Raw genomic sequence first — 11,194 nt, 5'->3', positions numbered from 1 at the left:
ATACAGTACATTTCAGGATTCTAAAGGTCATTGTGAGGTGGAAAAAGCCTTAGTATGACCTCACAATGACCTAACATTCTAAATTCTATCTCATGAAGCAATGTTCCAAATTCTAATGTCTGGGAGAGTCAGCAATAATTAATTGATGTGCCGGCCCCTCAGATCCTCGTTTGGTTGTCAGAATCCCCAAATTAAACACAACACACTTCACTTTCACTGTCCTTGACCTCTCAAAATTTCTTCCAGAACTACATGTATAGACTACCCCACATATCAGTAAAAAATATAGGCTTGCCGGATTTACATCATTGTTATTGTCGATGGTGTTGCGTTACGAGTGAGGCAGAAGACACATTGAAGCATTTAAATGGCATTCAAAAACACTTGTACTGTATATGTGGTTTGATGAATGTGAACAAGGCCTAAATTAATATAGCTTGATGCAAGCTGCAGTTATTTGTATCCGTTTGGTAAATATCCTCTTTAAAGTGACACATTTAATTGGCTGTCCGAATAGTATTGCTATAATGTGACCATTGCGAAAGAAATAAAAGCATCCAGCCTGAAACATCAACACTCTATTCAATGGCAATGTTTTATCCATTTGCTGTCAGAGCAGCTTGCTAAACATGTCAAAGCACAAACATTGCCTTCATTATAACATGTCAGTACACTTTCAATTGTCTGTTCAACTACCCAGACCCAACACATACAGTGCAGTGTAAACTGTCAGGTGTTTCTAAGGGCAGTGATTTTACAGTGTCCAAACCCAGCCAGAGTGGAGAGAGAAGAAAATAAAAAGGTATAATCACTCTAATGCAACAACTGAGGAGAGTGATGCATACATTACAGCTTATCTTTTACAACAATCAAAACAATATATACCATTTTAATTAATTACCTGAGTGAAAAAGTTCTGGCTGAGTTTAGGAATGTGAAATTATTTGTTCAGTGTCTCTGTCACCCAGACATCCATAGTAAGGTTTTTATAACCCTTGAATGTGTTTTGGCTCTTAACCTGCAACAGCTGCGTCTCGATTGGCAGCAATTGTTAAATCACTGCATGCGACTGCGTACACAGAAATGTGCACAAAAATGTAGACTTCTTATTAGCAGTTTTTTAAGCCCATTTTAAAGATCTGTCACATACTCTACATGCGTTATGTATATACGTATATATACTAAGTATCCATACCCATAGTCTGTTTTTTGCTTGTACAGCAACTTTGGTCGAACCAAGGTTGTTTTAAATGTGCTACAGAAATAAGGATTGATTGATTGATTGATAAAGACCAAGATCTTCTCCTGAACCATACAAAGTAGTTTAAGAAACGTAACCAAACAGCAACTTGTTTGCACTTTCTCTCCAAAACACATATATCTGCAACATATTTCTACTCAACAAGCTTAAGTTTAAAACTGTAATTGTATATTGGTTATTATTAGCTTACCCAACAGATTTATATTGAGGGTCAAACAGGATTTGAATACAACTTAAATATCTTCACCCTGGACAGCAGTAGCATTCATGTTGCCAGGTGGCTCAGCAGGTTTCACCCATTTTTCCCCTTCCACTAAAATATAATAACCAAATTGCTGAATGCAGTTTTACATGACAGGAACAGGAATTACTAATCAACTGTTGGTGTTATCGCATGTTGCAGAAGTTAAAGCCTGTTTCACTGCTGCGTGGATAGAGTAGGTAGAGTCGTAACTGCAAATTGTTAAAACCCCCAATATGTTGAATAAAAAGGGTCATAGATGCACGGATGCTGGAGTTGGCTGTAAAGAAGTTGTCTACCTCTCAGATGTTACGGTAGTTGGATTCACTATGAAAGGAGTTTAGTTCTGATTCTTGGATTAGTTGTAAAAAGCTGTGTATTTGAATGGAAAATATTCTTTGTTGTGAATTCCTTCATCAATATTTCCTTATTTAAAAATTATTTATAAAAAATACTTACCACTATTGTTCAAAAGATAAATATATTTACGTACAAAAAAAAAAAAATTGAGCCTCGTTATTTATGTGTGTCTTTGTCTGTAAATTTATCAGACGTCCAGATTGAAACATTTTGTTCATCTTTGGCCCTTTTACAGGTAAATAGATCAGAAAGCAGGACTAGTGTGAGGTGTAATTCAACTGTGATTGATAGATGACTTTTGCGTGACCTAAGTAATTTCATTTTCAGGGATTAGTTGTACTACGATGAATTGTTATTTTATCTTTTTTTGGATATACACATTTTGTATGCAGCTTTTATTCTGCAAGTAAAAATACGTATCTCAGTCACAGTGACCATGTATCCATGAGTGTCTGCACAGGAGGATAATTATCCTGTTGTTGTGTTTGTGAACATAAACATCATGTCCTGACTTCAGAAACAGGGATAAGCCGTGACTCATAACCGAGATGCTCAAGTCTGTGTAAACACCCTTATCGATGCACTTTACTAACAATGTTATACCGCTGGCTGCGGCATATAACTTTGCGTCGCCGTAACCTTTGCTTAACTTCAGCTACACCTACTTTTCTAAATATGGTCACTTCTGGCTCCTGAAAAGAAAAATGTGAAAAGGTAATAACGGTGTCTTGAGATTACCGTATAGATAGTTGGGAATAACAGAATAACAGGGCCTGCTATTGTCCTTCTGCCTGTTTGTGTCCCAGCAGGTCGCTGGTGGGTGGCTGTTTAGGATCGAGTCGTCAACCTCTCTTATTCTCTCTGATCCATCCTCGGCGTCACACCATCAACACAGCTCCTGAATTGCACCATGTTGTTTTTTGGTAATAAGCCTGACAACCAGGCCTTCAGAGCCGAGTCATGACGAAAACCAATTGGCACCACATTTTCTGCTTCCATTTCTTATGACTCTTCTCAGGTGTAATGTGGGGGAAAAAGCTCAACCTAAGTAGTTAAGGAATCTTTTGTTTATGTCAATGAAGTAATGTCTCTGAATGTAATATGTGATACATTTTGGCGTATTTCGTTGGATAAATTGATGAAAGATGAGGAAGACAAGCTGTCCTCTGGGTGTGTGTCTGTGTGTTTGGACTCACGATCCGTCTGTTCCTGGGAACGAGGGTAAAATAATTAAACTTTGTCGGCGAACAATTTAGAGCTCAGAAGATTGGGACCTTTCTGTATTTGGTTATAACGACAGAGCAGAGAGATTTTCTGAGTGTAAACAGAGAAATTCTTTGGACTCCGTTTATTGAGACGGGCACTTCTCATGGTAAGAGACATGTTATATAATGTAACTCTAAAATAACACTAACTTTGAGTCCTTCTTGGCCTGTCGGAGAGAGAAATGTGAGGTTGTGTTTATCGGCTTTCAGATGGTAAGGAAGTGCTTTTTAAAATAATGTCAGTCAGGTTTGAAGTTGTGATTTTTGTAACATTTTTACAAAAGTTTCATGTGGCAGGTTTACTCCCAATTTCCTCTTTTAAAGTCGCTTGTTAAATAGTCAATCAATTTATGAGTTGATGTGTATGCTGAGGAGTGGGGTGGGGGGAAAATGTTGATGTATGACTACATATTGGTGCATTAACGTTCATCAGACTGCAGATTTTAAATGTTTTTGTGTTATCTGCAAATAGTGATTAACTCCAGTGGTATACATGATCCACCATGATCCCTTACAGCTGTCAATAAATGTAGATTCCACTTTGATCGAAATGGGAAAACATTCCAAAATAAGCGCATCAGCGCTGAATTAAATGCCACAAAATAATACTTGAACTTCTGAACTGACTTGGATGCTGCCAACAGTATAGAAAACCTTGAAATATAAATCATGTTTGAAACATTTTTTTGCAAAGCTGGTACAGGTCGTCGTCTGTACATAACCCAATTTTATAATTGTTTAGAGAGAACTGAGCCAAAAAGAAAAGAGAAAATGGGAGAATATGTGTGGATGTAGAGAGGGCCAAGAAATTAACATTTATATGCATTTGCCAAACAAAAAGCACTCGGCCCTATTTGCTGTTGGGTTCTCCCGACTTGGCCCCCCATCTTTCCCTCAAAGCTGACTGTATCTCCAGCCCCTCCCCTGCTCCTCTATCAGACTGAGAGTCATAGATCACCAGAGACCCTCGAATAATTGATTTGCAAATTGGATGCCTTTCATGGAATCAGTTTAGATAATAGGATAAAACAGAGCAGCACCCTGCACCTGATCTTCTGCTATGGGCGTCCCCCCCCCCCCCATCACCTGGAGTTGTTTAAAGAGATTCACACACTTGTGATGTAATATAAAAATCACAATACAGTTTGATCAATCAAAACAATTCATTTATTTAATTGATTTGACCAAGATACATGTTTTTGGGGTGTAGGAGGAAACCGGAGCCCCCGGTGGAAACCTACGCAGTCATGCAAACTCAACACAGACAGGGTGATGTGCCTGCTGTGAGGCCGCGGTGCTAACCACCGAGCCGCCATGCTGCCCTGTGTAGCTTCGCAGCCTTATGCCGTGTTCACACTTGATGTCATGGTGTGGTTTTGTCTCTGTGTTTCTTCTAGTTTTAGTTTTCATTCTGTCCTTAGTGTTATTTGTTTCCTAGTGTGGATTGTTTCCCTTGTGTGCTTTAATGTTTCATAGTCTTGTGTTTACTTTAGTCTTGAGTGTGTTTCCCTGTGTCCTATGTTTCCTGTCAGTTTATTTCCTGTCTTGTGTTTTAAGTCTAGTCTTTAGTGTTTCCTGTTTTATTTTGTAGATCTGGTTTTGGTGGTGGTGTCAGTGTTAGGTTTTAGCGCCGTCTGCTCCCTGTTCCGGCAGAGCGCCGTCTGCTTCCTGTCCCTGTTCCAGCAGAGTGCTGTCTGCTTCCTGTCCCTGTTCCGGCAGAGCGCCGCCTGCTTCCTGTCCCCGTTCCGGCAGAGCGCCGTCTGCTTCCTGTCCCCGTTCCGGCAGAGCGCCGTCTGCTTCCTGTCCCCGTTCCGGCAGAGCGCCGTCTGCTTCCTGTCCCCGTTCCGGCAGAGCGCCATCTGCTTCCTGTCCCCGTTCCGGCAGAGCGCCGTCTGCTTGTTCCCGTTGTTACCCTGATGTTCCTCACCTGTCTCGTTAGTATCACCTGTGTCTGATTACCCTGTGTCTATTTAGTCTGTGTGTTTGCCTGAGTTTCTGGTCGGGTCTTTGTCATTGTCATTGTCATTGTCTCGTGGTTTGTCGTGTTCCTGGAATGTGTTGCTTCTCCCTGCTCCCTGTGTTTTCTCCTCGTGGCCTTTTTGGATTTCCTTTGTTTTTGCTTTTCGGAACGTTTTGGATTTTTCCTTGTAAGTTTTTGTTTTGCCTTTTTGTTAAAATAAATTGGTTATTCTGCACTTGGGTCCTCTTCTCCCTGTTTCCTACCCAAAACGTGACAGAATGAACCGACCAGAAATGGACCCAGCAGAAGATTTTTGTTTAAATAACAAACCTTCTCCCTGGGATGGGACATGGCTTGCTTTTTTCCCTGGTACAAGAGGTAGGAGGAGACCAGACTCCATATCCTCTGATGCTCTGGTGGACTTTTTAATGGACTTATACTTGGAGCCAGAAGGCTCCACAAAGCCTCGGCTCAGGCTTCAGTCCAGGTCCAGGCCTCAGCCTAGTCCTCAACCCAGACCTCAACTCAGGCCTCAATCCAGGCTTCAGCCTCATGGTGCCTCAGAGCCTCTGCTTCCTGTACCCGTTCCGGCAGAGCGCCGTCTGCTTCCTGTCCCCTTTCCGGCAGAGCGCCGTCTGCTCCCTGTTCCGGCAGAGCGCCGTCTGCTTCCTGTCCCTGTTCCGGCAGAGCGCCGTCTGCTTCCTGTCCCTGTTCCGGCAGGGCGCTGTCTGCTACCTGTCCCGGTTCCGGCAGAGCGCCGTCTGCTACCTGTCCCTGTTCCGTCAGAGCGCCGTCTGCCTCCTGTCCCTGTTCCGGCAGAGCGCTGTCTGCTACCTGTCCCTGTTCCGGCAGAGTGCTGTCTGCTTCCTGTCCCCGTTCCGGCAGAGCACCGTCTGCTTCCTGTCCCCGTTCCGGCAGAGCGCCGTCTGCTTCCTGTCCCTGTTCCGGCAGAGCGCCGTCTGCTTCCTGTCCCCGTTTCGGCAGAGCGCCGTCTGCTTCCTGTCCCCGTTCCGGCAGAGTGCCGTCTGCTTCCTGTCCCCGTTCCGGCAGAGCGCCGTCTGCTTCCTGTCCCCGTTCCGGCAGAGCGCCATCTGCTTCCTGTCCCTGTTCTGGCAGAGCGCCGTCTGCTTGTTCCCGTTGTTACCCTGATGTTCCTCACCTGTCTCGTTAGTGTCACCTGTGTCTGATTACTCTGTGTCTATTTAGTCTGTGTGTTTGCCTGAGTTTCTGGTCGGGTCTTTGTCATTGTCATTGTCTCGTGGTTTGTCGTGTTCCTGGAATGTGTTGCTTCTCCCTACTCCCTGTGTTTTCTCTTTTTTTTCTTTTTCCATACGGTTTTACATATAAAAGGTGTGCCTGTTAAAAAGAGAAGTCAAGCGTTAACATGGCCACATGTAACGTGATGAAAAAACTTCACAGGACCTTCACTTCACTTACCTCTCTTGCCTACATAACGCCGACTCGATTGCAGAAAAAATTCTTTTTAAACCAGGTTTTAAAACGCTGGAAGCGGTTCTTTTTCGTCCCCTTCTTGACGTTGTCGACTGGGGGTGATGGTGTCTCTCTGTGCTCAGGATACACACTAAACAAACCAACAGACACAGTAAGAGTTTTTGTTCCTGCTATTATTATTTTTTTACAACTTAAAGGAAGAATGTGTGACTTGTTGATCTAGTAGAAGTTCTCCCTTGAGCACCAGGATGAAACCACAGAATCCAATCACTCCTCTCACCTTACTAATGTCTTTTTCTGGAGCTGCAGTGTTTCCTCAGATGGGAGGATGTTGGAAGGTGGGCTCTGCCGGTCTGAGTGGGAGCTGGTGGGTGTCATCTTATTCCTGTTGTGTTCAAACATTTATTGTTAGATTATGTGAAAGTTTTAACCTCACTGAGTAATTTCTTAAGGTGTTTAGACCAATTACAATGCTGATTATGGTCTAATGCTACCTTGATCACTGGATTATTTCTGTTTATATTCATGGACGTATAAAACAAGAATGGGGGAATTTTTGATCCAGTAGAAGTTCTCTCTTGAGCATCAGAATGAAACCACAGAATTCAATCACTCGTCTCACCTGACTGATGACTCCTCTTCCTCCAGCTGCAGCATGTTCTCGGGTGCTGCAGACCGTACCAAGATCACACCTGATGGGAGGATGTTGGGAGGTGGGCTCTGCCGGTCTGAGTGGGAGCTGGTGGGTGTCATCTTATTCCTGTTGTGTTCAAACATTTATTGTTAGATTATGTGAAAGTTTTAACCTCACTGAGTAATTTCTTAAGGTGTTTTGACCCATAACAAAACTTATTTTGGCCTATTGCTACCTTGGTCACGGGATTATTTCTGTTTATATTCATGGACGTATAAAACAAGAATGTGTGAATTTTTGATCCAGTAGAAGTTCTCTTTTGAGCATCAGAATGAAACCACAGAATTCAATCCCTCCTCTCACCTGACTGATGTCTTTTTCTCAAGTTGCAGTGTTTCCTCAGATGGGAGGATGTTGGCAGGTGGGCTCTGCTGGTCTGAGTGGGAGCTTGTGGGTGTCATCTTATTCCTGTTGTGTTCAAACATTTATTGTTAGATTATGTGAAAGGTTTTAAGCTTATTGAGTAATTTCTTAAGGTGTTTAGACCAATTACAATGCTGATTATGGTCTAATGCTACCTTGATCACTGGATTATTTCTGTTTATATTCATGGACGTATAAAACAAGAATGTGTGAATTTTTGATCCAGTAGAAGTTCTCTTTTGAGCATCAGAATGAAACCACAGAATTCAATCCCTCCTCTCACCTGACTGATGTCTTTTTCTCAAGTTGCAGTGTTTCCTCAGATGGGAGGATGTTGGCAGGTGGGCTCTGCCGGTCTGAGTGGGAGCTGGTGGGTGTCATCTTATTCCTGTTGTGTTCAAACATTTATTGTTAGATTATGTGAAAGTTTTCACCTCACTGAGTAATTTCTTCAGGTGTTTTGACCCATAACAAAACTTATTTTGGCCTATTGCTACCTTGATCACTGGATTATTTCTGTTTATATTCATGGACGTATAAAACAAGAATGGGTGAATTTTTGATCCAGTAGAAGTTCTCTCTTGAGCATCAGAATGAAACCACAGAATTCAATCCCTCCTCTCACCTGACTGATGACTCCTCTTCCTCCAGCTGCAGCATGTTCTCGGGTGCTGCAGACCGTACCAAGATCACACCTGATGGCAGGATGTTGGGAGGTGGGCTCTGCCGGTCTGAGTGGGAGCTGGTGGGTGTCATCTTATTCCTGTTGTGTTCAAACATTTATTGTTAGATTATGTGAAAGTTTTAACCTCACTGAGTAATTTCTGATGGTGTTTAGACCAATTACAATGCTGATTTTGGTCTAATGCTACCTTGATCACTGGATTATTTCTGTTTATATTCATGGACGTATAAAACAAGAATGTGTGAATTTTTGATCCAGTAGAAGTTCTCTTTTGAGCATCAGAATGAAATCACAGAATTCAATCCCCCCTCTCACCTGACTGATGTCTTTTTCTCAAGTTGCAGTGTTTCCTCAGATGGGAGGATGTTGGCAGGTGGGCTCTGCCGGTCTGAGTGGGAGCTGGTGGGTGTCATCTTATTCCTGTTGTGTTCAAACATTTATTGTTAGATTATGTGAAAGGTTTTAAGCTTATTGAGTAATTTCTTAAGGTGTTTTGACCCATAACAAAACTTATTTTGGCCTATTGCTACCTTGATCGCGAGATTATTTGTGTTTATATTCTTGATCTGTATTTAAAAAAAGAATGCAGTCTCAGTGACTATTAGTTTTTTAAGAGGCGTTTTGTAAAGATGGCGTTTACTATATCTGAAAAACTTGCTGCCAAAGGTTTATAGAAACTAAATAGTTTATACTTCCTGCAGTGTAAAATCAATAAAAAAGGGGGCTCCGATAGTTTGAGCCTGTACTGCAGTTAGAAACAAAATCTAATGTAAAAAGTATTTACTGGGTGATGAAGGGGTGCTGGAGGACTTCAGCTGGTGTGATCCTTTTGTTCTGGTCCATTGTCAGCATGGCCTTCAGTAGCTCGATGCACTGCGCAAATTCTCCAGTATGGGCATCGCAATGTTTAAACATCTAGTGATAAAAAACAAGAATCAAGGCCAACCGTCAGTCAAATCATCAGCCACATCACACATAAACAACAGAAAACTGTCAGTGACAGTGTAAACATGCTTCACACTTTACCTGTTTGAGACGAACCAGAGATTCAAACGTATATACACAGGGGTCCTTGGCAGTCATCGATGTGTTGTACTCATGAAGTGTCTGAAATAAGGTTCAGTGTGTTAATCTTAATGTTGCTCTTCCTAAATTTAACTAATAAACATCAGTCAATGCACATTTCTTAGGCACACCTTCAAGTATCACATGAATCTTAAAGCAAAAAATGACTTTTGCTACCTTGATCCTCCAGGTGTTTGGTCTTCTCTTTATAAAATATTCTCCTGTCCTCTTTCCATTGTTCAAAAGTTCATCTGGTGGCTGACCCAGGAGTTTAATTATACTCAGCATCTGGAGATGAAACATATCGACACATCAACAACAACACTTCTCTTCTTGTTTACATGTCTACTGACACTTGCCACAATAGCTGACATACGTAGTTCTCTGCACCGCTCAAAACACACTATGTCCCTTTGTCCAACATGTTAGGTGAATTCTTTCATTTTAGATTTGATCAACCGCTATGTGGGATGGCATTAAAGTTAGCTACAAGCTAAACCCAGGGTTTAGAAGGATGTATTTCTGCTTCAACAAACATTGAGGAAAGAACTACTGTACTTTACTAGACTCGAACAAGCATCATTACTTGATCTGTTAGCCAAAAGCTTTAGTAAATTACTTACTGTGCCATATTGATCGTCTGGAAACAGGTAGGTTTCGAAGAGCATTGTGTATAAGAGGCAACCGAGTGACCACATGTCTATGGCCTCTGAAAATGGCAACCCCAACATAATCTCTGGTGCCCTGGTTGTTGAAGAAAAGCGTTAGAATCAGTCATATTCCAACAAGTGAACATAAAATACATTCATTTGACAAACAGTGGAAAAAAAAACAAAAAGTATGCTGGCACATAATCAGCATGATCTTGGATCTTACCTGAGGCAAACTGATTGTAGGATCGTGCCAGGTTTGCTTGAAGATGTTTTTATTGCTAATCCAAAATCAATAAGTTTAACTCTTAAAGGATGTTTCTCATCCTTTAGCATGATGTTGTCAAATTTAATGTCGCCGTGGATTATCCCGATGTTCTTCAGTGCGTTAAGCGCTGTTGCCAGCTGCAAGAACAATACATGTCAGATACTGTATGAAAGTTTAACGGATGCATGTTACATGTGTACATCTGAAGCTCCTGAATTCATACCTGTGTGATTATGCTCCTTATGTCACTTAAGTTCATAGGCCTTTCCATGATGTAGTCCTCTAAGCTCAATTTCAGATACTCAAAGACGTGTGCTTTGCCATGAATTGCACTGAAACTTCCATAGTACTTGATGATGTTTTCCTTGTCAAGAGTATTTCTCATTAACTTATTAAGTATGGGCATCTGGAGAAAAATGACAAGACATTCACCAAAGTTATAATCTTTGTGTAAAAGTCATGTAAATGGGGATTTGAATGGGTATGAAAGGCTTTAAATTGTGAACTTAAAAATAATCTATCAAACGTCTCACCTCCGTACCGCAGAATCTAAACAAGGGGATCTTGACAGCTACAATGGTGTTTGTTTCCCTGTCCAAACAGCGTAGCACTTTTGCATAACTCCCCCTACCCACGAGATTCAGAACCTTGTATTTGCTGGGGAGAAGGTCGGGGTTGTTGCGAGGTGAGGGATGTACTTTGGACATCTGAGAAGAAACAAGATAAAAGAGGAACACGTTACACATTACATTACTTACATTCCTGTTTAATCTCCATCAATAGTTTGAAAAAAAAGGAACAATCTGCTGTACTCTTAATATTGTACATTTCTTCTCCATGTCCAACTCCAGTTTGGAATAAGCAAAGAGCTCAGGAATCGAGATCCATAAAGAAGAGATAAAGAGTAACTTACCATTATATAGAGAGACT

General features: G+C 41.6%; 2 long non-coding RNA genes across 3 annotated transcripts; both read right to left on the bottom strand.

Annotated features, from left to right (window-relative positions):
• Window positions 1–6,398: 6,398 nt before the first annotated feature.
• Window positions 6,399–6,922, bottom strand: LOC306835255. Its single transcript, XR_013780600.1, has 3 exons — window positions 6,820–6,922; window positions 6,525–6,651; window positions 6,399–6,443 (listed from the first exon to the last, which is right to left on the bottom strand). It is a non-coding gene; the product is annotated as an uncharacterized lncRNA (long non-coding RNA).
• A 1,372-nt stretch (window positions 6,923–8,294) lies between these two features.
• Window positions 8,295–10,899, bottom strand: LOC306835329. Of its 2 annotated transcripts, none has more exons than XR_013780628.1 (6): window positions 10,798–10,899; window positions 10,223–10,670; window positions 9,970–10,090; window positions 9,524–9,634; window positions 9,066–9,388; window positions 8,295–8,359 (listed from the first exon to the last, which is right to left on the bottom strand). It is a non-coding gene; the product is annotated as an uncharacterized lncRNA (long non-coding RNA). The 2 variants fall into 2 exon arrangements; XR_013780629.1 differs by lacking the exon at window positions 8,295–8,359 and adding an exon at window positions 8,610–8,701.
• Between the last annotated feature and the right edge of the window lie 295 nt (window positions 10,900–11,194).

Source organism: Symphodus melops (genome assembly GCF_947650265.1).
Source record: "Symphodus melops genome assembly, chromosome: 14".
Lineage (NCBI taxonomy): Eukaryota > Metazoa > Chordata > Actinopteri > Labriformes > Labridae > Symphodus > Symphodus melops.
Note: the sequence above shows the minus strand (reverse complement) of the source record. Positions and strands in the feature narration are given on the sequence as shown.